The sequence below is a fragment of the Equus caballus genome, chromosome 20, assembly GCF_041296265.1.
Source record: "Equus caballus isolate H_3958 breed thoroughbred chromosome 20, TB-T2T, whole genome shotgun sequence".
In the NCBI taxonomy this organism is placed as follows: Eukaryota; Metazoa; Chordata; class Mammalia; order Perissodactyla; family Equidae; genus Equus; species Equus caballus.
This window is the reverse complement of record NC_091703.1, coordinates 16,564,824-16,589,523: the sequence shown is the minus strand read 5'-3', so window position 1 is coordinate 16,589,523 and position 24,700 is coordinate 16,564,824. Positions and strand designations below refer to the sequence as shown.

General features: G+C 42.4%; 1 long non-coding RNA gene across 1 annotated transcript in view; it reads right to left on the bottom strand.

The window, feature by feature from the left end:
- Positions 1-24,700, bottom strand: part of LOC138919592 (uncharacterized) — a 170,375-nt gene that overhangs the window by 98,609 nt on the left and 47,066 nt on the right. The window lies entirely within an intron of this gene.

Genomic DNA, 24,700 nt, shown 5'->3' with positions numbered 1-24,700 from the left:
GACCTACATACTGCTTGTCAAGCCATGCTGTGGAAGCATCCCACACACAAAATAGAGGAGGATGAGCACAGATGTTAGCTCAGGGCCAATCTTCCTCACCAAAAAATAAATTAAAAAGCGTTTTAAATATATATATATCAATATTTAAATGTATATACACATATTTATATAAGTAAATATATGTATTTAGATATATATACATATACATTATATATATATATAGTATTTAGAACATATCATTTCCCAGAACACTGAAGTTACATTAAGTTGTTCTACTTTTAATCACCAGAAGTGTCCTATGAGTACTATGGAGAAATAAAAAGAGAAACTACATTTAAGGAAAGTGTTTGCCTTTATAGTCTTACGTGTCAATGTCGATGGTACTGGGGAGCCTCGAATACCAATACACTTTGCTGATTTTTGCATGTGAAGTGTTAGAAAAAGAGAGACACTTCCCAGATTTGGCGATCAAGAAACTGGAAAGTAAAGTTGTCATTTAGTAAGATGGAGAAGGTGAGAAGCAGGCTTGGAGAGGCAGAAGTCAAGAATCTGTTTCTGAACACGTTAAGTTTGAGATGTCTGTGATACATCCAGGAGGAGCTATCGATTAGACAGATAGATTATGCCGGGCCCGAAATGAGGGCTGGTGCCATAGGTGACAGAGTTCTATGGACAAAGGATTTGGAAATGCTGGGCTGGGCATAGCAGGTTGCTTTACTCTAGAACTCCTTAAAGTTTTTAACCCAAATATAGTCGGTGAACATCCAAGAGAAGGATTTAAGTTTTACCAAACTTATTTAACTTATTTACTAAGTTTTACCACACTTATTTCGGAGAGCTTCCAGTCACACTATTACTCTGTAGAACACCCTTTGGAGAATACTGTTGAAGATAGCAAATACTCGTTTTTCGATAGAAATATCGCTACCTTGAAGCAAGATATACACAAAGCAATAAGTGTGGAATTTACATCCTTTAATCAGTACCTGATTACTTTGTGCTTCTTTGCATTTCCTCTTGTGAATTAATATAACTTCAATCTAGCTTGGAAAGCAGATTCTTTTGAGTTTTGTTACATAAATTAAACCGCAAGATCTTGATCAACTCACCTCTTGGGTGAACTAAAGTCACATTTCTAAAGCTGCAGGCAAAGGGCAAAACCTCACAAAGTCTAGGCTGAAACAGCTCAATGGACCTTCATCCATTACTTTGCTTCAATACAATGGGTCTTATAAATTCAGGCCACCCCCTTTTATATTCATCTTGATCAGCTTTAAGCTAAGACCCCTTGTCCTATCACCATCACAATACTCTTCTCTGATGATCTCCTGTTTTCCCATGACTTCAACCTTGTCAGTGGCTCCCGAACCCACATTGCCTGTTCCAGGCTTTCTCCTGAATTCAAGGATGGCATTTCCAACTGCCAGCATCTCTACTGCAGTGTCCTAGATGCATCTCCAACTCAGTGTTCACCAAACTGAGATCAATCTTTCTCTCAAAACTTGTTCTTCCTCCTGAAATGTTTATTTAGATTTAAACCACCACTGTGCTCCTGCTATCCTAAAGAGAAACCTGGAGTCTGCTTTCCAGCCCGCTCCTCAGGCCCCCAACATGTAGTCATTCATCAAGTCATGTTTTCGCTACTTTCTAAATCTCTCCCAGTCTTCATCTTCTTCGCCCTCCACTGCCACTCCCTCAGTTCAGGTCCTCACCCTGTTCTACCTAAACTGTTTCACTAGCTGCCAAGTGGTCTTTCTGTCTTCTGCATGGGGCACCACCACCAACCAGTCCTCTTTGCTACTGCCAGAGTTACCTTGTCAAATGGAAAACTAGTCACATAACTCCTCTGACTAAATAAAACCTAACACTCATGTCTCTTTATCTCCAGAATAAAGCCTGTGTGTTCAGGCCCTGTCACAGTCTGGCCCAACCCACCTTCCCTGCCTCACATCCCACCACACTCCCAAGAAACACAGAGCAACTCTTTCTTGCCTTGACATGACCTTTCACACCTCCGTGCCTTTGCACATACTGGAGTCTGGCCTTTCCTGGCCACATGTCCCACCTCTGTTTACCCCTATCGAACCCTATCCAAACTAGCATCTCTTATCAGACCTATGGCAAATGAAACCTCCTTTGAAAGCCTTCCTTCTGGACCCCTCAAGCAGTCAGATCTCTCTGGTGCCTAGAACCTTTATATGAGACTCGGACCTTCCTGGGCCTTGGCAGCCTGGAGACATAGTAGAAGAATATGGATCGTCTGAGTGATCCTCTCCTGCCCTCAGCTCTTACCAACAAAAGTGTTAGTCATTTGGGGTTGTATGGGCTAAACATTCTATAGGTGGGTGCTTTTAAAGCACATGACATTGATGACAATGATTCTTAAAAACATTCCAGGGCAGGGGGCTGGCCCCATGGCCGAGTGGTTAAGTTCGCGCGCTCCGCTGCAGGCGGCCCAGTGTTTCATTGGTTCGAATCCTGGGCGCGGACATGGCACTGCTCATCAAACCACGCTGAGGCAGCATCCCACATAACACAACTAGAAGGACCCACAATGAAGAATATACAACTATGTACCGAGGGGCTTTGGGGAGAAAAAGGAAAAAATAAAATCTTAAAAAAAAAAAAAAAAAAAAAAACATTCCAGGGCAACGAACCAAACCACGGAGGACTGAAGAGTAGAACAACGAAGGCTTGTGGAGACTAGAGCTGAGAATTTGTCCAGAAACCAAGGGGAGCTCTAGGGACCAAGTCGTCTTATTGTCCCATCAGCAGCTGGAGTTCATGAAGCTCATTCTAGAGCTCAGCCTTCCTTCCATGCCTGCTTCTCTCTGGATCAATCCGTATCTGCCACTCCACCAACTGCCAAATATCTATCTCACATTCATACTCTCAATAACTGAGATTCTCATTGTCAGGCCACCTCAGAGGCCCCTGGGAGGCCTTTCATATGTTTCCCTCAGGTCAGGTACCTTCACCTTGGCCACACAGTTATGGTCATAGGGGTTGCAAGAGCAGAGCCCTCAGGAGTAAGTGGAGCCATGACAAGTATTACAATAGCTTGTCAAGTTCAAGCACCTTCCCACTGTGTGGAGAACTCCCTAACGTGTCCATAGTGTATCCCTGAACAGCGACGATGGCCCACTGCTTCCACATTTTGTGACCTTTACTCTCTTTCTCTGTTACCCAAATGCTTGTTCTGTGCCTCCCTGGTCACTGAATAGATAGCCATCACTTCCATTAATAGAAGATGCTCCTGTGGGCCCTGCCTTCACCACCCTGGTCCCATCTCCTGAAGGCAGCTCAGGACCTCACTGGGGTTAGCTTGGTCTACAGCCTTGCTTTTGTCAGAGGGTACTGTCCTCATCCAACTCGTGTTAAACCCTGCTGGACCTGACAAATTCAGGAGTTGAGACCAGGAGACAGTTTGACCACCATCCTCAAAAGCGTTCTTCTTTGCCAATCCCTGGCCAGTACCCCAAACCAGATTGTGCGTTTTGACTCTCTCTCTTCAGGGTGATTTCCTTCTTCTTCGAGGATACTGCCTAGTGAGTGAATTGCTTATAAATCTTAGCATGAGGCTGAAACATCAGCCGATTTCTCTGTGGAGTCATTGTCTGCCCCAGGAAGCTCATCAAACCCCCATAACCCATGACGTTAGTGCCCTAGGGCTCGCCTACCCCACCACCACCTGCCACCTGCCCTGTGCCCCCTGAATAGGTGGAAGCTCAGAGCCTGGCTCCTCTCTTGCTCCAGGGATATACAACTCTGATTATCCTAACACTTGCCATGTCATATTATAATTATCTGAGAGGGAAGGAAACTAATATTTATTGGTCACCTCTAGTATGACCCAGATTTTGTATATTACTTAATCTTCATGTCCACCCCATGAGAAGGCTATAAATTATCTCTATTTTACACATAAGGAAATAACTCAGAGAAGTGACATGACCTGTCACAAGACCACACGGCTAATGAGGGCAGAGTAGGGATTCACACCCAGTCGGTCTGACTGACATGGATTCTCCCCTCTCCACTGGGCTGCCTCATGTTTATTTATATGTCTACATTCCCCCCTAATGTGACTTTCTCTTTGGCAGTGACTATCTGTAGTTCGTCACTGTCTCTCCACTGCACCTATCATATTCTAAGTAGGGGCTCAAACAACATTTTTCCAAGGGAGGGAGGGAGGAAAAGCCAAGGCTCTGGATTTTGCCTTGCACTTAGTAAGCACTTAATAAATGTTTATGAATGAATACTAAGGTTTGAGAGAAGCCCTTGAAGCTTCACCCTAAGGCAATCAAGTGATCTGACTGGCAGGACTCAATTTATCAGCCTCCTCCAGGCAAGCTTGTGAAACAGAGCAAGAACGATGGGGCTGGAGCTAATGTAATTTCAGACGAATCCATTAGAGTCCCCGCACGGCTAGAAACTGGGACGCAGAATTAAAGTGCCCTCTATAATTTATACTCAAACACAAATGGGATGTGGAAAGTGGAACCCTCGCTTTATATTCTGATGCCTTTTCCTCTGGCCTTGAATTGGTTATCAAGTAAAGAGAGCTTCCATAAGGGAAGAAAGCTGGGGTGATTTGGGAGCAATCCTTACCCCAGTCTGAGAGCTGGATGAGCTGACTTATCGACCTCTCCTCCAATCCTTCAATTTTGTGATTATGTTATTTGGGTAACAGGAGGCAGGAGAGAGGAGGCAGCCAGACCGGGGAAGCGCCTTCTGATGTGAAGCTGTCAGGTCCAAGGGAGCGTAGAGAGAGGCTGGGAGTCTATTTCATCGTGCCCCTTCACCCTGTCACTGAGACACTGTAATAAATCAATAAGTCATTGCATATAAACGTGGCTATGTTTCCACAACCTCTGTGCATAAGGGGGTTCAACTGAAGAAGTATGGAGGCTGCGTCCATGGAGCTCTGCTTATTTATCATTCACAAAGAGATGAAAAGGATATTGCAGGGATTTCTGCATGGAGCAGAAGTGGAAAGAGACAGAGACAGAGAGAGAGCAAGAGAGCACATTTTAAATTTTATATCATTATCTCAACTCTGGGAAGGAATCGGGGGATCAAAAAGCTAAAGACTGCCAAGACATTTCTCCATCTCTCAAGACCTCTCGGGTTGTAGGGTCGTAGGATGTTAGAGCTGGAAGGGACCTTTTCTGCATCTCCCTTATTTTGTAGATGAGGGAGCTGGGGCCCACTGGGCCGGAGCTTACACTAGGGAGGTGCAAAGCCTGCAAGTTCTGTAGTGCTCAGTTCCATTCTATTCTATTCTTAGTCCTACCAGCATCTCAGGATTGAGCACCCTCCATAAAACCAGTATAGCAATATCTATCCTTTACAGGCTTGCTTTAACTTATCAGATGAGATAATCCATGTGGGATGAAAATGTTGTGCAAATTTTAAGAATCAATGAGATCGTAGATGTCAAATGCAAATGTTTTATAAATTATAAGCCCTGTAAGATCCTACAAACCTCTGTGCAAATATAAGCATTATTAATATTGTTGCCATTAAAAGTATTTACCCCTATTATATCATTAGTGTAAATAAAAATGACGGATTTCCATTCTTCATAGATGACTTTTCAGTTCACATTTCCTTTTCAACACTCTAATAACAATTCCTCTAAGTTTTCTTTGAGTTCTTCTTTCTCATTATACAAAGTAATACATGCTTATTACAGATAATTTTAAAATACTGAAACACATAAAGAAAAAGTGTCACCTATAGTCCCAAAACCCAAAGATAATCACCATTAATCTTTTGATATATTTTCTTCCAGTTTTTCCTCATGCATATTTTAGCAGTTATGATCATATTGAATTGAATAGTCTATTTCCTGGTTTTTTCACTTAACATTATAGCATATATTTTCCCATGTTACTAAAAATTGGTTTTAAAATGTCTTACTGGTTCTATAAAATTTTATCCTGTGGATATACCACAGTCTACTGAATCATTCCTTCTTCTTAGCAACTAGGTTTCCTTTTGAAAAATATTGTACATAATGCGATGATTAATTATGAAGAAAGCTTTTCTGTATCTCAATCTATAAATAACATTTTAGGACAGTTCAGTAGAAATAGGAATCCTGAGAATATGAATGTTAAAGGTTTTGATACATTTGTTGAATTGCTTTCAAAATTTGATCAACTCACCTCTGCTCATCAGGGCTGCAGTAACAAAATTACCACAAATTGGGTGGTTTGAAATAACAGAAATTGATTCTCTCACAGTCTGGAAGCCAGAGTCCAAAATCAAGATTTTGGCAGCACCACGTTCGTGCCGAAGTCTCCCAGGAAGAATATTTCCTTGCCTCTTCTAGCTTCTGGTGGTTGCCAGGAATCCTTAGCGCTCCTTGGTCTGTGGCAGCATAACACCAATCCCAGTCCCCACGTCAGGTGGCCTTCTTCCCTATGTGTCTGGGTCTCCAAATCTCTCTTTCTTATAAGGACACCAGTGTTTGGATTTAGGACCCTCCCTAATTCAATATAACCTCATCTTAACTTGATTGCATCTGCAAAGACCCTATTTCCAGATCAGATCACCTTCACAGGTTACTGGCAGTTAGGGCCTCAACATGTCCTTTGGGAGGACGCAATTGAACCCACAGAAAGTGGTACATGAGAGTTCCCATCCCATCATGTGGTCCCCAGCAATATCATCTTGTATTTTAATTGCTTCATGTATATTCCCAAACAGAAATACATTTCCACTAAGAGCTTCACCGATGTTGCGCGTGGTGGAATGATTACTTTCCAGAGTTTTTTCAGGTTAGAGTCTTTTTTACATAACCAGGCTTGATATTTATTTATGTTAATTTTGGGAACAGCGCTGTTCTGCTTTTGATGTCCATGTGTATGCTGCCTCTGCTCTGGGCTCTGCTCTGAACCTCGGGGGGACCTTCCTTCTCCATCCTGAAGAGGGGGAAGTTCATGCACTCAAGAGCGAGACAAACCTGGGTTCAAATCCCAGCTCTCCCGCTTTGCACTGTGTCACCTTGAACATACACTTTATCTCTCTAGGTCTCCATTTTCTCCTTTGTTAAATAAGAACAGAAAACATGGAAGAGTCAAGGACCTAGCTCAGTATGTGGTAATTATTCAATGCATGTTAGCTGTGGCCATTCATGTTTATTAATGTTGTCGTTCTTGGTATTATTATCATCTTGCTCCTGATCCTTTTCAGTTTTTGTGTAATAGTGTTCTGTCCCTCTACCTGGGCATGCCACTTCTGGGCAATATTCCTGGAGCTCAAACATTTGCTGTCTGGCTCTGACTCTCTGTTACCAACTGTTTATTGTCTGGGTTCCAAATCTGCAACTTGCGAGCCTGGATTCTTGTCAAACATCTTTAGGTCCCTTGTAGGGCCTTGCTTTCCATCATCAGATCTTTTCCTCATGTCAGTGGGTGTCCTCGGCTGCAGAGCAAAGTCCAAGAAGTTTGGTTTCCTCCTTGTGCCCAGTCATATTTCAGTACTCCAAACCTGACCTGCACATCCAGAGCTTGCTTTGCACATGAGCCCTCCTGCCCAGTCTGACTTTAGACCTTACATAGCATATCCCTTTAGCCAGCCCTTCCCTTCCAATCAGTATGGCACATTGTGATTTTCCAATTCTTGATGACATTTTCTGGGCAACAGAGGCCCAGCTCCCTTCCCTTAGCCTGTCCAATGTCTTCTCTGTTCAAGTCCTGGTTTCAAGAATTTACGTCACTAGACTCCACATTCCCAGCTTTGAAAGGATTCTTCAGTACCATGTGCAACAATTCCTAGAATAAAAGACCAAATGACATTTCCCCAAAATTCAGCGGTTTTCTGTTCCTCAAGTATTTTCTACTCAACAGAATCAATCTTGGAGAATAAAATGGGAAGAAAGGGAACAGTTCATGCTAAAGTGATCTGGGCCACACGGTAACGCACACATTCTCTCCCACTTCTAATCATGTGGCAAATTACTTATTCCACTTAGTAAGGTAAGGGAATTATAAAACTCATCTATACACATTTTATCCTGTGTATTTATGTTACTTTGGGGTGCCTGCTTACTGTAACTACAGTCAAATCCATTAAAGATGACTTTTATAACTTAATGCCAGAGCCATCTGCTTGACCTCCTGTCATGCATATTTGGCCATGCCCCTCAAGACCAGGCATCGAAGAATGGGTCCTCCATGACCTGGAATTGTGTGGTAAAAAATCACACTTTAAATGATCTACACAAGAAAGACTTAGTCCTATGAATCAGAAATAGCCTCTTTGCCCTACAACACTCTAAGTTCGTTCTCCTAAATGTTGCCAAACATCTTCAAGCTGGCAGATACCAGTGCCTTCCTTGTTGTTCTCTACAGGATCTCATAAGAACCAAATCTCTTAATTCAAGAAAATAGCCAGAGAGCTTCAATAAATGGTTAAAAAATGCCAAGACTTTCCTTCTGACCAAGGCAAATCTCTAGAGGCCATACTGGGTCTGATCCAGTTTCTCCAGTTGTGTAGCTCATTTCCATAATTTGTAACTCATGGTTATCAACGTCATATTATACACCTATATATAAGCCTTCCTACACATGTGCACCTATTAAAAATCCCTAGTGTGACATTCCCATAGTGAAATTCACAAACTGACAATGGCATTGCTCAAGAACTTGACTTTATTGTACTTTTATCAGGTAGAGTGGTGATACAGTCCGAGGAATGAGAGAGCTTTCCCTCTGAACCCTTGAAGTCACTCAATCTTTTTAATTATAAGACAGCCTTGGGACCTTCTGGGATAGCAACCACTATCTAAGGGTTTGCATCAAGATGGTGCTGAGCTCAAGCTCAGGTTAAGAAAATAACTCCAGGGTGAAATTCTAGAAAACTAGGAGCTTGACTGTTGTTATTGTTGTTGCTTAATTCTTAAAGAATAGCATCTCATGGGAAATCAGATGCCATGGGAGATTCACAGGGCTGAAAAAGCGATAAGCAGATGAAGGAACGTAAGATAGTTGGGAACCAAATCAGAATCACCTTAAACCTGACTGAGGTCAACAGCTAAGATTTGATCATTTAAAGAATATTTATTTTTATTGCCCTAAAGCAAATGGGTTCGTGATAAACTACAAGAAGTCAAGAAAAATCTTATTCACAGCCCCTACAAAACTACTTGACATGTGTGAATGATTTACTACACTCAGGAAAGAGCAGGGAGAAACTGGTAACAAAGGAAAGGAAGCTGAGCTCTTCAATGTTGAGAGGATGAGGACCTCAGAGCTGAGCTATACAGCAAAGTCCAGCTATGGTTTTAGAGAAGGTCTGAGTCTGCGAATTAGGTCTCTGACTCAGGGTTGCAGCCTTGCATCAAAGGGCATTTCATTCCCTTCCCAACATGCTGATGGCCTCATAAATCAGTCATCCTTGACACCCCTCTCTTGGGGCAGTTTGTCTGGACCTACCCAGGACTGGCACTGGCCTCTTGGCTCTGTCAAATGCTGGCATGTTGCTCATCTAAACAGTGGGGGCAACTTGTTGTCATTCATGGTAAAGTGGGAAAAATTATTTTCTCATGCTCCTGGGCCTCTCAGCAAGGGTGACAAAATGAAACATGAGTTTCACTCTGCTTCTGAATAAATAAAAGCCTACCACTCTATAATTCTTAATTAAATTTTTTTCTGCATCATATTCTCCCTGCCAGGAATCGAGACCACTTTTAATCTCCCCTTTTCCTGAAACTAATGTCCATTGCTTCCTTCTTGAGAGTGTTCCTTACATCAGAGCACTGTTCTTAGGGTTTATCCTTATCTTCATTTTGTTCAATAATTACCGTGCGTTGACTTAGCTACACCGTGCGTGAGACTGAAAAACATGTGGCCAGTCCTAACGTTCAGCCCGTGTTCCCTCATTTCATCTTTTAGCCAACATTTCTTCAACTCACTGTTCTGTGGATTACAGTTTCAGAGCTACAAATACACAACTGACAGCTCAAAACATTCAGATTCACACAGAAAGGGTGGGAGAAAAAAAGTTTAAGAAGTCAGCAAGATTAGCTACCAGATATGCACTATCATTTCAGGAGTCTCAGAAACCTTACGAGAGTCTTAATTAAAGGCCTGAAATTCCTATATGTCCTTAAAAATACTTTATATTATGCAAATAAAGAAAACTCCCTATAGGTATTTAGAAGGAAGGGGAAAAAACAAAGCTTTCCCAAAAGGGAACAAAAACCATACTCCACGGTGAGGTTAGAAAGACAATGGTGCATCCTTCTCGGAGTTTTGAGAGGAAAAGCCTATAATCCAAGAATTCTATACCCAAATTGTTGTATATAAGTAGGGTTGTCAGATTTAGCAAATAAAAACACAGACAGGACACTCAGTTAAATTTGAATTTCAGATAAACAATGAATATATTTTTAGTATAAGTGTGCAATATTTGGGACATACTTATACTAAAAACATAGTCACTGTTTATCTGAAATTCAAATTCAAATTTACCTAGGTATCCTGTATTTTATCTGTCAATCCCAATATAAAAAATATTTATATTTCAGACATTAAAGAGCTAGATATACCATGCCCTATATTTTCTAAAACAATTACTTGAGATATTCACAAAGCAAAAAGTTTAAGACTTTGAATAAGAAAGTCACAACTTAAGGGGGCTAAGGACTAGCAGCGAGCACTCAAACTAAGTTTAAAAAATTGATGGAAATATGGTTAAAATTCTAGGAGAAGCTACATATTGTTAAAAAGTAATGATTTAAAACTAATATAAATACTAATAATTTGGAGTCTATAATCTTAGATAATGTTATCGAGGAGCGGAGGCAACCAATGGTTGGGGATGAATTTTAAGCACATTTCACAAAGTGTAAGAAGGTTAGAAAGAAGGATGATAACACACCTCCTTATTTTGTAGAGTGCTGGTATATGTATTATGTCATTTGAACATTATCTCATCTGGTTCTCAGATAACCCTGGTAGAGTTGAGAGAATTAATAAGGTAAGCAAGCATACACTTCTCATCTACACAGTTGGGAAAAATAAGGCTGAGAGAACTTTAATGGATCACCCCATGTTTAGCCACTAGTAAGTAGCAAGATGTTGTCTCCAAGTTCAGAGGGTTATTTCAAACTAAAGTGAGATGTTCTCTCTGGTTTGTCCATCTCTCAAATCCAGTTTATTGTTAACTAAGAGGTCAGAGAAGCCTCTCCCACTCAATAAATGTTTGTTGATTAATTAACATTTTTATGGTAATTCAAGTGTTTATTGAGTGAGTTCCATGTGTCCAATTGTATTCTCTGAGGTTTGCAGAAATCGTATGAAACATGACCTCTGTCTTCCAGGTTTAAAATCTACTTAGAGGGGAAACCAACATATACGGAACAACCTAAAAACTTCAGGGAAGGGCTATGTTTCTGAGCCAAAACATTGCAAAATAGTATTAACAGAATGATTCTAATTTTAAAATCTATATATTTTTAGTTATGCTTAGGGGGAAAACCCTGAAAGATTGGAATACTGAGGAGTTTTATTTTCCTCTCTGTAATTTTCTGTATATTCCAAGTTTTCTACAGTAAATAGAAAATACGTTAGACATCAAGAAAAAACATCTTGTTTGCTGTCGTTAAAGATATTTTACAGGAAAACAGAGCTTGGAAATGTGGCCTTCTCAAAAAGTTGTAAGTAATTCTAGACCTGCATTATTTGCTATGTGGCTGTTGAGCACTTGAAATTCAGCTAGTCCAAATTTCCATGCAGTATAAGTATAAATGACACTTCGTATTTTTTTTAAAGGTTTTATTTTTTTCCTGTTTCTCCCCCAAAGTCCCCCAGTGCATAGTTGTATATTCTTCGTTGTGGGTCCTTCTAGTTGTGGTATGTGGGATGCTGCCTCAGCGCGGTTTGATGAGCAGTGCCATGTCCGCGCCCAGGATTTGAACCAACGAAACACTGGGCCACCTGCAGCGGAGAGCGTGAACTCAACCACTCTCCCATGGGGCCAGCCCCTTATATTCCATATTTTGAAGACCTCTTACAAAAAAAGAAAGTAACATGTCTCAATAATTTTTATATTGATTACATGTTGAAACGATAATATTTTGGGTTAAGCAAAATACATTATTGGGTTAAATAAAATAAATTTCACTTGTTTCTTTTTACTTTTTAAAATATGGTTTCTAGAAAAATCCAACATGACCTGAGTGGCTTGCATGTGTTGCTCATACCATGTTTCAATTGGACGGTGCTATTCTAGACTGATGGAGCATCCACAGAGAAGCTACGCGGGAAATCAGATTTTCTAAACAGTGCTACAGATGTGCTGTACAGCCCACAAGAGCTCTAACTGGGCATGTTATCATAAAAGTGAGTGATTTCTATTTAAACTTAGGGGAAAACACTCAGTAACAAGAATCAGTGAATCCTGAGACTCAAGAATCATGGAGCAGAGTACTTCTCATTTGTATTTTTTTTAATCTTTCTCAACATGGTATATTTTTTTCCAATAAAATGTTTTGAATTTTGAAAAATACAAAGCAGAATCTAACGTTGACCTCTAGTAAAATAGACCCTGCCTACAATCCACAGGGAGTCCAGAGGCCCGTGATGGACGGGTATTCAGGAGAGGTTCGTGGAGAAGGTGGTACGTACACTGAGTCTGGTGAGTTTTAGCCAAGCAGAGGGGAGAACTCGGCTCTCAGCCGGCCCCGCTAGTGTCCTGGGCAGGGGACACATACTGAGCACTAAAGCGGGGGGCTGAGAGCAGGTGCCCGCAGCACTGCACTCACACGGGCCCCTGTTTAACTTCTTTAAGCCTCAGTTTCCTCATCTGTAAAGTAAGGACAATAATGCCAATTTCAGCGTGTTGTTGCAAGGATGAAATATAACACTTTCTCTAACAAGCTCGGCACAACAAAAGCGCTGAATAGAGTGATGATCATTATTACTATTACTATTACTAACAGAAACTAAAGCTGCACCAGTAAGAGAGAGGACCAGATTATAGAAAGTTTTGAAAACCATGCCAAGGCGTTAAGGAAAATTAAGTGTGTGGAGTGGATTAGAGACGCAAGAAGTAGACCCCAGGAAGTCAATTATGAGGCTGATGGGATTCAAGTGAAAGGTGTATTTCATTTCCTCAAGCAGCTGTATCAAATTACCATAAACTGAGTGGCTTAAAACGATGGTAAGGTTCTGTCTCCCGATTCCGGAGGCTAGAAGTCTGAAATCAAGGTGTCGGCAGGGCCACACTCCCTCTAGAGGCTTTAGGGGAGGATGCATTCCTCGCCTCTTTCAGCTTCTGGTGGTCCAGCACGCTTTGGCTTGAGGCTACATCACTTCAAATGTCAAGGCCAGCGTCTTCACCTCTCTCGCTGTTGTCTTCACATCGCCCCTTCCTGTCTGTGGCATCTATCAAATCTCCCTGGGCCTCCCTCTTATAGAAATACACGTGATTGCATTTAGTGCCCACCCAGGTAATCCAACTTCATCTCCTCGTCTCAAGCTCCTTGCCCGTTCACATCCTATGTCATTGAATATTCACAGTCTTTTAAGGTAAGATCTTTATCACAGGCTCCATATTTTCGGGAGACATTTTTCGGCCCGTCACAAGTGGTAAGGACCTACTAAGCAGAGCAGATTATCTACCAGTCCTGGAGCTCCCAACAGCCTGGATATTAACCCTCAGTGTGCTGGGTCCCAGGCCAGTGGCTAAGGGCTGGCATAGGGTGATGGGAAGCATTCATCAGTAGCTATTTGCTGAGTGAGAGGGCTTTACCAGTACAACCTAGCAGAATATAAGCCCTGAGTGTGGGATAGAAAAGGAGAGAAAGAGCCAGCTATGAGAGACTTTCTACAGGCAAGATTGATAGGCCTGGTTATGAAAGATGAAGCTCCACAGACACTGCATGGAGCGATCTCTATCAGCGAGAAAGATACAAGGGCTTGTTTGCCAGGTGAGCCAAGGTGGAGGCTCCCAGGACGTTTTCCAGTGCCTTCTACATCCCAGTCCCTGATACCTCGCTGGACCGGCGCAGGGCCCTGCCTGGGAGACATTAACGAATTCACTTCTCAGTCTTCAGACGTGGTGAGGATGCTGGCGTGATGCTGCAAGCGACTGCAACGTGTCAGAACAGACGGTTTACCAAGCTCCCGCAAACATCGCTAAGCCCAGGGGACTGTTCTAAATTAGGAGAAAAGAGGTTCTTTCAAGACAGTTAGTGCCCTCGCCAGAAACTAATAGAGGGTTGCTTTTCAGTACCTGGTGAGCTGATTAGGAGGTCGATGGGTCCTAATTAGCATGCGAGGTTTATTCATCTGTAAACTTGCAAAAGGAATGCTCTCTAGGGACTCTGAATCAGAAAGACCTGTTGTTCCCATTGCCCTGGTTTACCAAGAAAGGAAGACAATTTGCCTGTGTTTTTCCTGTTAGGCAGGTAAACTGGAAAGGAGAATAGTTCTTGATTCTTTTCAAATATTTATTAGACATCAGTACAGCCTTCAGTGATCTAGCAAATCAGCTATTATTTTCAATGAGAAAATGATATGAATGCTCATTAAAAGTGCATAATTTGGGGCTGCCCGTGGCTGACCCATTAAAATTCCACGCGCTCTACTTCAGAGACCAGGTTCGTGGGTTCAGATTCAGGCGCCAACCTACTCCACTCATCAGCCGTGTTGTGGCAGTAACGCACATACAAAATGGAGGAAGATTGCACAGATATTAGCTCAGAGCCAATCTTCCTCAAGATAAAAAAAGAAGAAGCTTGGCAACGGATGTTAGCTCACGGCCAATCTTCCTAACTGAAAAAAAAAAAAGAAAGAAAGAAAGAAAGGAAAAGAATTGTATAAGTTGCAATTTGCACTTATTGCAAAAGTGGAGGTTGCTAGAAACACGAGATCGTAATAACAGGTTGTGGTAAAGCTGTGCCTCATTCTATCCACCCGTGCCCCGATATGATCAATGTGAATTTATTTATTTTTGCTGTTATGCAACTATAGAAAGAAAGCTCAAACTTCAATGGACTCACCACCAAAGAACAACCAAGTCCTGTTCTGTAAAGACACACACTAGGTGTCACACAGTTTCAGAAAAACCACCTTTGCCTTCCAGGAGTTAACAGTTTAACAATCCTCAACTTTGCATTGCCTAGGCAAAAAATTATTTCCATTTCATTACATTCATTTGTTACAGATGCTTACATCTGATTTCTCAAGAGAATAGGAATAAAAGGCTGCAGAAATGCTTTGACCTATATTTTCTGAATCCCTACTTCTAGCAAATCCCAGACTTTCCCCTTCACAGTCAAACACTTCATTGGTTCTGTTTTTTTCTTTAAGAATCTGTAATAAATCCCAAGAATCAGGACTGTTTAATACTTAGCCAAACGCTTTTATGAAAAGCCCTAAGGTTAGACCTGCATGATTAATCAGCAGCTCCATCTTCCTGCATTTACACGCCCCGGAAAAGCCTCCACCTCCAAGTGGCCTCACCATCCACTCCTGGCAAAGCTTGTCCTGACTGAACAGAAATCAGTCATCGGACACAGGAGGTACCAGCAAGGGGACTCTTGGCCCTAATTTAGTTACTTTTCATGCTTGCATCACAGTCTGATGGCTTTCCAAGCCTCTCCCAGCTTCCTCTCCGTTTTCTCTCACAGGCATTTCCCCTAATAAATTTCCTGCACCTTTAACTGATCTTGGTGTCTGCTTCTCAGAGGACATGAACTAACACAAGCCAGGATCTGCCATGAGGAGCAGAGGGCAGTGGGAAGAAAGCAGCTCGGGGGAGCACGGTATTGGTTTAAAATCCAAACTCACTTCCTGAGATGTGGGTCACAGCCTGAGGCCTTCGTGAGGCTTCGCTCAGAGCTCATAGTGATGGCTTTGTAATGTGCCTGCTTGGCCAGGCTGGACTACATTTCCCAGAATTCCCTTTCCCCCTATGTTTCAGGTTAGGAGGGCTACGAGAGATATTCTCTTGAGACAGCTGGAAGGAGGCATGGTGGTGGCAGCCATTTTGTAGGGTGAGAGCACATGCTGCTGATCTGCTCACTCACCCCACGGAGGTGAGGCAGCAAGCTGGACCTGCCATTGCTTTCCCTTCACCCCGGATCTCCCTTCAGGTTCTCTGCACCCTGGGCCAGGTGTATACTTGTTCAGCAACATGACACAGGACCTCAGCTTCTGCAGGATACCCCCGTGAAGGTCAGAGGGAACAAAAAGGACATGGGCTTCAGTCTGCCCACGTGGGTTTCCAGGTCCTGCTTGTGGGGTTCTAGCCTGCTCTCAGGAGCTTCTCTTCCTGTCTGCGTAGGGACTTTGGGGCAGTCTTGTGGAGACTGCCTAGCCAGTTCCCATAATTGTGTTAGCCAATTCCTAATAATTCATGTATTTTTCAATCATATATACATATACAAACATGTATGTATTATTCGTGGTTAAAGCCCTGAATGACACACTCATTACGTGCCCTCTCCGCAGTTTCCTTCAGGGCAGTAGTGCACATTAGGAACTGAAATAGGCGCTGGGGCTTCAAAGAACACACAGCGCCAGCCCTCTGCTCTGCTGCTTGAGGTCAGACCTGGACATCAGCGGCATAAAGGAAGGTGAAACTGCCTTGTGAGGACAGGTGTATATTCACAGCCCACTTGGCAGAGGGGGAAGAAGGATGATTTTTTGTTTCTTAAACTATATTATACCTGGCTTTGTGCCTCCACCTCCCTATCTGGGAGTACAACCAACGTGTTATTGTTGGGACACGTACTACCGCCACCACCACTACGTCCCCGCCGTATAGAATGGGAATGCTGAAGGCTCACAGAAGTCGGGTGGGGCCTGGCCCTTCATCCATGGTGGTTGCTCTTGCTTCCCTTTCTCTCATTTCCCAGTCCGTGTTGAGTCTGGTCATCTATAGCTGCCACAAAGAAGCCCCTCAACATTCCAGTCTGCCTCAGCCTGGGTCCCAAAGCTCCAAAGCCAAAGAGTCTGATGATAAGTTCCAAGGAGCCATATACTACTTCATCGGAGGTCCTGACACCTTGAGGGGTGCATGGGGCTGGTGCCATCTCCACTCGCAGAACCTTCCATCCTCCAAGTCTCAGAGAACTCAGGTCTCTCTGGATCCAGCTACTTCTCTACCCACTCGTTACCTCCTGTAAGTTTCAATTATCCAAAATAACAGCCTATTGGTTCCCCTCTGTGTTTAGAGAAACCCCAAGGGGATGTTATCTTCTACTTCCCTCATGATAAGTCTGTAAATATTTATTTCTTAAAAAAATTTTAATCTATGGGGTTAAAAATCAAGATACCTTTGGGAGGAAGGATGGAGGTAGAAATTGGAGGGGTTACAAGGTGGGCTTCTAGAGTGCTGACAGATCTGGGTGATAATTATACAAATGAGTTCACTTTACGATAGTTCATTGAGCTGTACATTTATGATTTGTATGCTTATCTCTGTGTGTTGTACTTCAGTCTTTAAAAGTTTAAGAAAATCCAAATACCAAAAAAGTATACAATTAAAAAAATCCCTTTCCCATGCTTATATCCCCCTACCCTACTTACTGTCCCCAGGTGAGTAGCGTTATTTAGGAGCTCCAATATCTTGTAAACTTGGTAGTCATTAGTGCTAGTCCACTTCTCCTTGTGAGCACATGGTTCCCTTGTGTTTCCTGGCCCTCCTGTGGTTGAACTGGGTTATGTGACTAGTTCTGGCCAGTGAGTTGTAAGGGTAAGTGATTTGTGTCACTTCTGGGCCCGAGCATTCAATTGCCAGTATGAGATCCTCTGGACTTCTCCTTTCTTCCTGCCATGGTGACACGCAGTTTTTAAATTAGTGCTCTCCATCAGCCTTGGTCTCAGAGAGATTGTGACAAAGAGCCAGTGTACAATGGACAGGGGCGAGAGGCATGGGCAAGAAATAAATGTTTGATGTTTTAAGCCACTGAGATTTGGGGGTTGTTTGGTACTGTGCTGAATCATAGTGAGACCTCCTGTTGTGCGTGTGTGTGTATATCTCTGAAGAGTACACCAAAACAAGACAGTTGAAGTAGAAACAGAAATGTGGGGGCAAATATGAGTATCATGAATGTATCTGTATCTATTAAGATATCTTCAGCTCCACCTATAGAAACTCAAACTGAAAATTGCTTATACATTAAGACTATTGCTTATATAAGAGAGGTATGGTGATTCCAGAAGTGGTTAGTTCAGCTGCCCAACTGTGTCCTCAAAGACCCAGAGTCTTTCCCCCCTGCTATCCTCAATGTGTTGGCTAACTCCCCTTTTGGTGTAAGATAGATGGCTACAGCCCATTCAGGTAATATTGTCTCTCTCTCTCTCTCTCCGTCTCCATCTCGCCTGCCACTCTCTCTCTCCTTCCCACCCTCCCTCCTTCTCTCTCTCCCCTTTCTTCTCCCCCACACACAACACACACACAAATATCCAGAGACAAAGAAGACAAGAGACTATTCAAGAAAATGTTGAGAATGACAGAGGAAACGGATCAAACATATTCAGGATATTACAATTATTTTAGCATTCTGTGAGGGTGATTTGAAGTCTCTCAATGGTCTGGTGTATTTGTTATTAGAGCTTTTAACATAACATAAAATGTTCTTTTGTTGGGAGACCACAAAATCAAGTAGGGCCTGTGACAGCCAAGAATAAAGAAAATTGATAGAACGACATTTGCTATTTCTGGGTACCTTGATTTTGCCCGATGCTGAGCTTTGTGGTCTCCAGCAAGTTACTTAACTTCATCTCCTCCTATAAAAGGATTAACACTTGTACCTTCATCAGAGATCTGCTGTGAGACTTAAGTGAATTAATACATATAAAATGCTTAAACAGTTTCTGGCACATAGTAAATGCTATGGAACGAGTAGCTATTATCATTATAATAGGGTTTGGGGGAGAATTAAATGAGTTAATGCATGTAAGGGACTTAGAATAATGCCTAACATGTAGTAAGCACTCCATAAATCTTGGCTACTACTACTGCTACTATTATTATTACAGCTTTAAATAAGAAGATTGAGGAAGTTAAGGAGGGTAAAAAATATAGAGTTAATCCTTTAAAAATGAATTTATCAGTATGAAATGCCATTTTCATCTTAATCATCATGATGAATAATCAATTTTCACTGAATGCCTCTGTGTTTGCTACAGAGTAATTGATCAATAAGAAAAGAAGTCATTATCCCAAATATGCTCTAACAACTCTCTAAGAGACCTGAATTGTGCAAACTGTCTCTTGAAAAACTTCCTATAAAAGACAAATAAAACTGCCCAAGAAATATTTAATTGATGCTTATTGCCATCAGAATATTTCCTATTGATCAGATTTATAATACTGATATATTTATATTTTTATGTGTTGTTTCCAGAGTTTTGTTACTGAACCAGGTTCATTTTTGCCCATCACCTAGAATGCCAAACACCAAGACGATGAGATTGAGGCAGAGAGAGTTTAGTCACAAGGCAGCCAAGTGAGGAAATAGGAGAATAAGTCTCAAATCTGCCTCCCCAAAAATAGGGACTCAGGGGTATTTATGGAGTAGGGGGCAAGGTGGTCTGAAATGTGGAGAGAGGTGATTGGAGGTGAGGTCATTGATCTGCGCAAGCGTAGTCAGACTTCATGCCTCTTCATAGGACATGTGTTCATAAAATGGCAGCATTAGCATGATCTGACGGTGGAGTTTTCAGCCTCTTGATGTCAAAAGGTCATTTATCAGACATCTGTGAGAGCCCGGTTGATGGGTTGGCGGTCTCAACCAGCCTGGAATGGACAAGGGGGTTCTAATTCCTGAAAAACAGCTCACACACCCATTACCATGGTGACCCAGGCTGCAGGGAGATGTTCTTTACAGGAGCCTAGTGGGAGTCAGAGAGCATATTGCCTGAGCAGCAGAGTTAACAATGGGTGGGGGTACAGCTAAAAGCTATCATCAGTAATTGCAAAAGGAAAAAAAACTTTAGTTACTAGCTACTTAATCATCAATGGCTAACTGTTTACCCATTTCAGTTTATAGTTCGTTAGGGCACTTTACATAATCAAATTTTTAATTTTAATAGATCTTGGAACCTACCACTTTACCACTTGAGTTGAACATCTAGTTTGTAGCTTTGGGGTTATACCGAGCATTGTTTAGTGTCAAGCCCTCACATCTGTTGTCATTGGGTTAAGAAGCTTCTGTGGCCCAGAAGAAACTGAAGGAAACAAGGAAACGAGCGTTTGTTAAGTGCTTCTGTATGTTTTGTGTGTGGCACGTTGTTCTATCGAATCCAGACCACAACCTTGCTTTGCGGTGTCACCCTCTCCATCTTTCCAGGGGAGGGAACTGAGACAGAGGTGAGCAGGAACCAGGAACGGGACAGTGGCCCACCAGAGATCAGAGAACAGGTGGGCTAATGCAGGTGACTCAGGGATGGCTGCTGTGCCCGGCTGCCTTTTAGGGGATCGTAGCTTCCTGCTGTGCTTGAAAGGCTTGACATTTGGAGAACAGAGCTTCACAACTCCACCCTTCATAAGGCACTGTCTAAAAACGCACCTACAGGAACAAATGGGCATTTCCTGTATTTGAATATGATTCTGAGTGGCCACATGATGAAGGCAAGCTGGCATTGCTTACAGGCATAAAATTAATAGCAGAGTTGGATCTGATTAGGAAAATAAAATTAGAGCTCTCAGTGTTCTCGTGGCTGCAGCCCAGGAAGCCCAGGCCGAGAGTCCCACACTGACTTAGGCCAGCTTGAAAAAAGACCGTCTATCGTCTCACCACCACAGAAGCCTTCATTAACCGAGTCAAGTCACTAAAAATAGTACATTGTCATCTAGTGACTAAACTAGTACAACAAACGAAAACATTTCCTGAGCACTTTGATGTGCCAGCCATTGCCCTAGGCACCGGGCCGCTAAGGCTGAGGGTTGGTTGTCTCATGCGGCGTTGCGTGTGTTGCGGTGGAAAGCGGTGGTGAGCACGTGACACTGTGAAGTGGCCTCTTGTGGTGGGGACAGCTGTACTTGATTTTCATTTTGTTGTTGTTTTCTAACTTTTTATTTTGAAATAATTTGAGACTTGAAGAGTTTTGCAAAAATTGTATAGAGACTCCACATATAACCTTTGACCCTGCTTCCTCTGATGCTAAATTATGAAACTATAGTTCACTATCAAAACAAGAAATTAACATTAGTATGATACTATTAAATAAACAGCGAACCTGTTCCAGTTTCACGTCCTTTTCCATAAAAAATAAAAACATACAGGGACAAAGACTTGAAGGGAATACACAAAAATGAAAATTGTGTGTGTATGTTTGAAACAGTCCATATTATGCACTGATTTTTCTTTCCATGAAAAATTGTCTTTAATAATTTTCTTATATTGTTCAATTTTTTTAAAAAAAAAACTTAAATTACCAGCATTCTTCTCTTTTCTACTCAGTAAGCTTACGTAGGTACTTTCCCAGAGAAATAGGGTTGTCAAAGTTAGCCAAAATTAATACAGGATACATAGTTAAATTTGAATTTCAACTATGCAATGAATAATTTTTTTAGTATTCCTATGTCCCCTACAATATTTGGGACATGTTTGTATTAAAACATTATTCTTGTTTCTCTGAAGTTCAAATTTAACTGGGCTTCCTGTATTCTATCTGGCAACCCTACAGGAAAGAGCCCGAATACGGAGAGTGGAGCTTAGTGTACTGCACCTGGGGTTCCTGTGTCATGAGAGGGGAGATGGCAGAGTGTCTTCAGGTGAGAAAATGCAAAAATTATTTTTCCAACATTCTTACCATGTTCTGCTAAAGGGAAAATTCTCTGTCGGAGAATAGAAAGAGGCTGCAGGGAAAGGAAAGCCACTAACTATTTCAGATCATATTTAACGTAGCTGTTACCTTGTCCTGACCACCTCAACCAGAGCTAGTATGGGGGAGGGGTACAAAAGGGTAGGATGAGGAGGAATGGGTGGGTGGGGGTTAAGCGTGGGGCCTGGGAGTGCAAGGGGAGGAGAAGAGGCTGTGAGTACCAAACCAGTGTAAAGAGACCTGCCTTTGCCCCAGATTGGCCTTAAAAGAAGTAAAATTGTGGCCCATTTGGATTCTAATAAAACTGAAAATATGCCTGTCCAGGCCCGTGCCGATATTCTATTACTGCCTCTCGGACCAAGCTATAGTCCTAAACGGACTGCTCAAGATCTGTTTCCAATGAGCTCACTGCAGTGCCTTGTTCCCACATAAAATTTCTGAAATCTAAAGCAGTAATTTAGGGAACACCATAAAAAGCACCGTGAGGCTCTGACCAGTGAAAATCCCATAATCCGACAGGTTAACGTTGCATGGGAAATGTTGGCTGCTGCCTTGCTTAAACTCTCTCTACAGCTGTGCGCAGTCTCTGTGCTCCTGCCCAGCCCCCGCAAGGCCCTCCATCCACCCTGGATGAGAACAGCAGGTCAAGCTCACAAATTCACCAGGGGGACCTTAGAGGCCCCGTTCTTACCGCATGGAAGCTGCCACTAACCTCCTGAGAAATGCCCATCATTTGAGCACCATCCTCTTCCAGGGTATTATAAATTTCAAATAAAAAATTTCCTCAGTGCGCTGCAGGTTTTCAATTCTCTGTATAAATCCTCTCTGTGTTTCCACCTGCTTCTGCTACTTCGCTTGGAAGCCCTGACTTTTAAGTGATTTGCTCCCACCATATATGAACATGTGTTGATGTCTAACCCCCAGAATCGCCCCTGAAAATTATTCCTACTGCTTAGGGGCGCCAGAGGCATTGTGGATAGTAGAAACAACCTAGGATCTTGAGGCGGAAAATCTGGACTCAGGTACTAGCTTTCTCCCTTACTCCCTGTATGACCACGGACCACTGACTTAACCTCATTAGCTTCCCTGTCTGTTAAAATGGGTAGAATTCCTCCTGCCTATTTCACAGCTTTGTTACATGGAAGAAATGGAAGGAAAGAAGAAAGGTTTATGAACTATAAGCCTACTGTGCTAATTAGAGGCAAACATTTCTCAGTATTCATTATGTGCTAGGCACTGAGTTTTAGGTGCTTCTCTCATTGAATTCTTACAGGGTAAACGTTATTATCCCCATTTTACAGGTGACTATACTGAGGCATAGAGAGCTTCATGCATTTGCTTCTGGACTCACTGTTTTGGTGGACTCGGTTTTGCCAAGCACCTCTCTTGCACCTTTGTATTTCATCAAAACGGGAGCATGAAGCAGCAGTTCTAGAAAGAAAAGCCTAGCTCTAAAGAAATATTGACTTCAGCCACCAGCCTGTTTCAGTCCCACTCAAGTTCTCTGAGCTTATTCAGCAGTAAAAGGTGGTGGCATTACTTTCCGAAAATGGCTCTCCAAAAGACGATTAGTCTCGATGCAGTCTCCCCCTGCTTATAAAGCTCTTCTTAGTACCTTTGCTGCCCATGTGTTTATTCTGTGGAGAAAGACGCTGTCATGTTCAGGAGTGCATGCAGCAGAGAAGATAGGAGTGACGCAACGATGCAAGAGTGTGGGAGCCTCTCCTGGAAACGTGCGAGGGAGTTTTTGCTGCATTCACTCATTTGAAAGGAGGTAGAGGGTTGACAATCCTAGCAGACCCAACAGATAAAAACTGCCACTTGGACATGGCAGGGAACCAGAGTGTGTGTGTGTGTGTGTGTGTGTGTGTGTGTTACAGACTTGTGTACTGTCATTCTCTCAGTGATAATTCAAGTGGGTCTACAATTATTTTACCACATCGTTAAACCCCTAACCTAAGGGAGGGAGATTATTTAGAATGGTTTAAGGAAACCAAAATGAATGTAAGAATGAAAACGAAGGCAAGAAATACAAACATCCAAGCAGGGAAATCTCTTGAACGTTGCAATGTGATTAGCTTAAAGTTTCTCAAAAGGAAACAGCTGGAAGATCCATCATAAAGAATGATGTAAAACTGAGATAAACCATCCTATGGCATTGCCCTTAAAAAAGGTTTTATGTTAAGAGAGCGGGAGAAGAAAGTAAAGGACTGTGTGATGTTTTCCCAAACCTGCCTATGCCTCTAACCCTCATCCTTACAGATCTGGAAACTTCAACCAATGAGATTTCCAGGATTCGCTTTACTTCCCACAACACTACATCCTTCTCTTGAGAGGGAAGATGTGTTGACTCCCTGTATCTTCTTTCAGTTTGATCCAATTTGTCCCATGTCTGGCATGAGATGGACACTATTCCAGCACTGGGCTAGTATTATTCTTCCAAACTTTAGCATCTTTCCGTCTGTTAGGCTAAGTGAACTCTACAAGCCTACGGTGGCACAGATATCACCAACTTTCCTGGAGGTCTAGCTACATCATGTTCTTTTTTTCAGAGGAGCTCATACGGATTTGGGAATAGAAATGTTACAATCATGGCTTTGATAATTTTCTGTACAGAAATCCTCTCCCACGCTGTGCCACACTTTTCACTCTCAAAGGCTTTGAGCCTGTTGTGCTTCTAAATGAGACCAATGACATGACTTTTCTTTGCTTTTGATGCAAACCCATAATTATAGGTGGCCCACAAAGCAGGATGTATGCCTCTCTTTTCTGTCCTGTCAGGGGTGATGCGAAGGCAGCACTTGTAATAAGTGCACGATTAGTGTGTCATGAACTGGAGCTCAAATGTGAGAAACATCAATGGCAGCTCCAACTCAACCCTCAACTCTTCTGAGTTCCTAGAC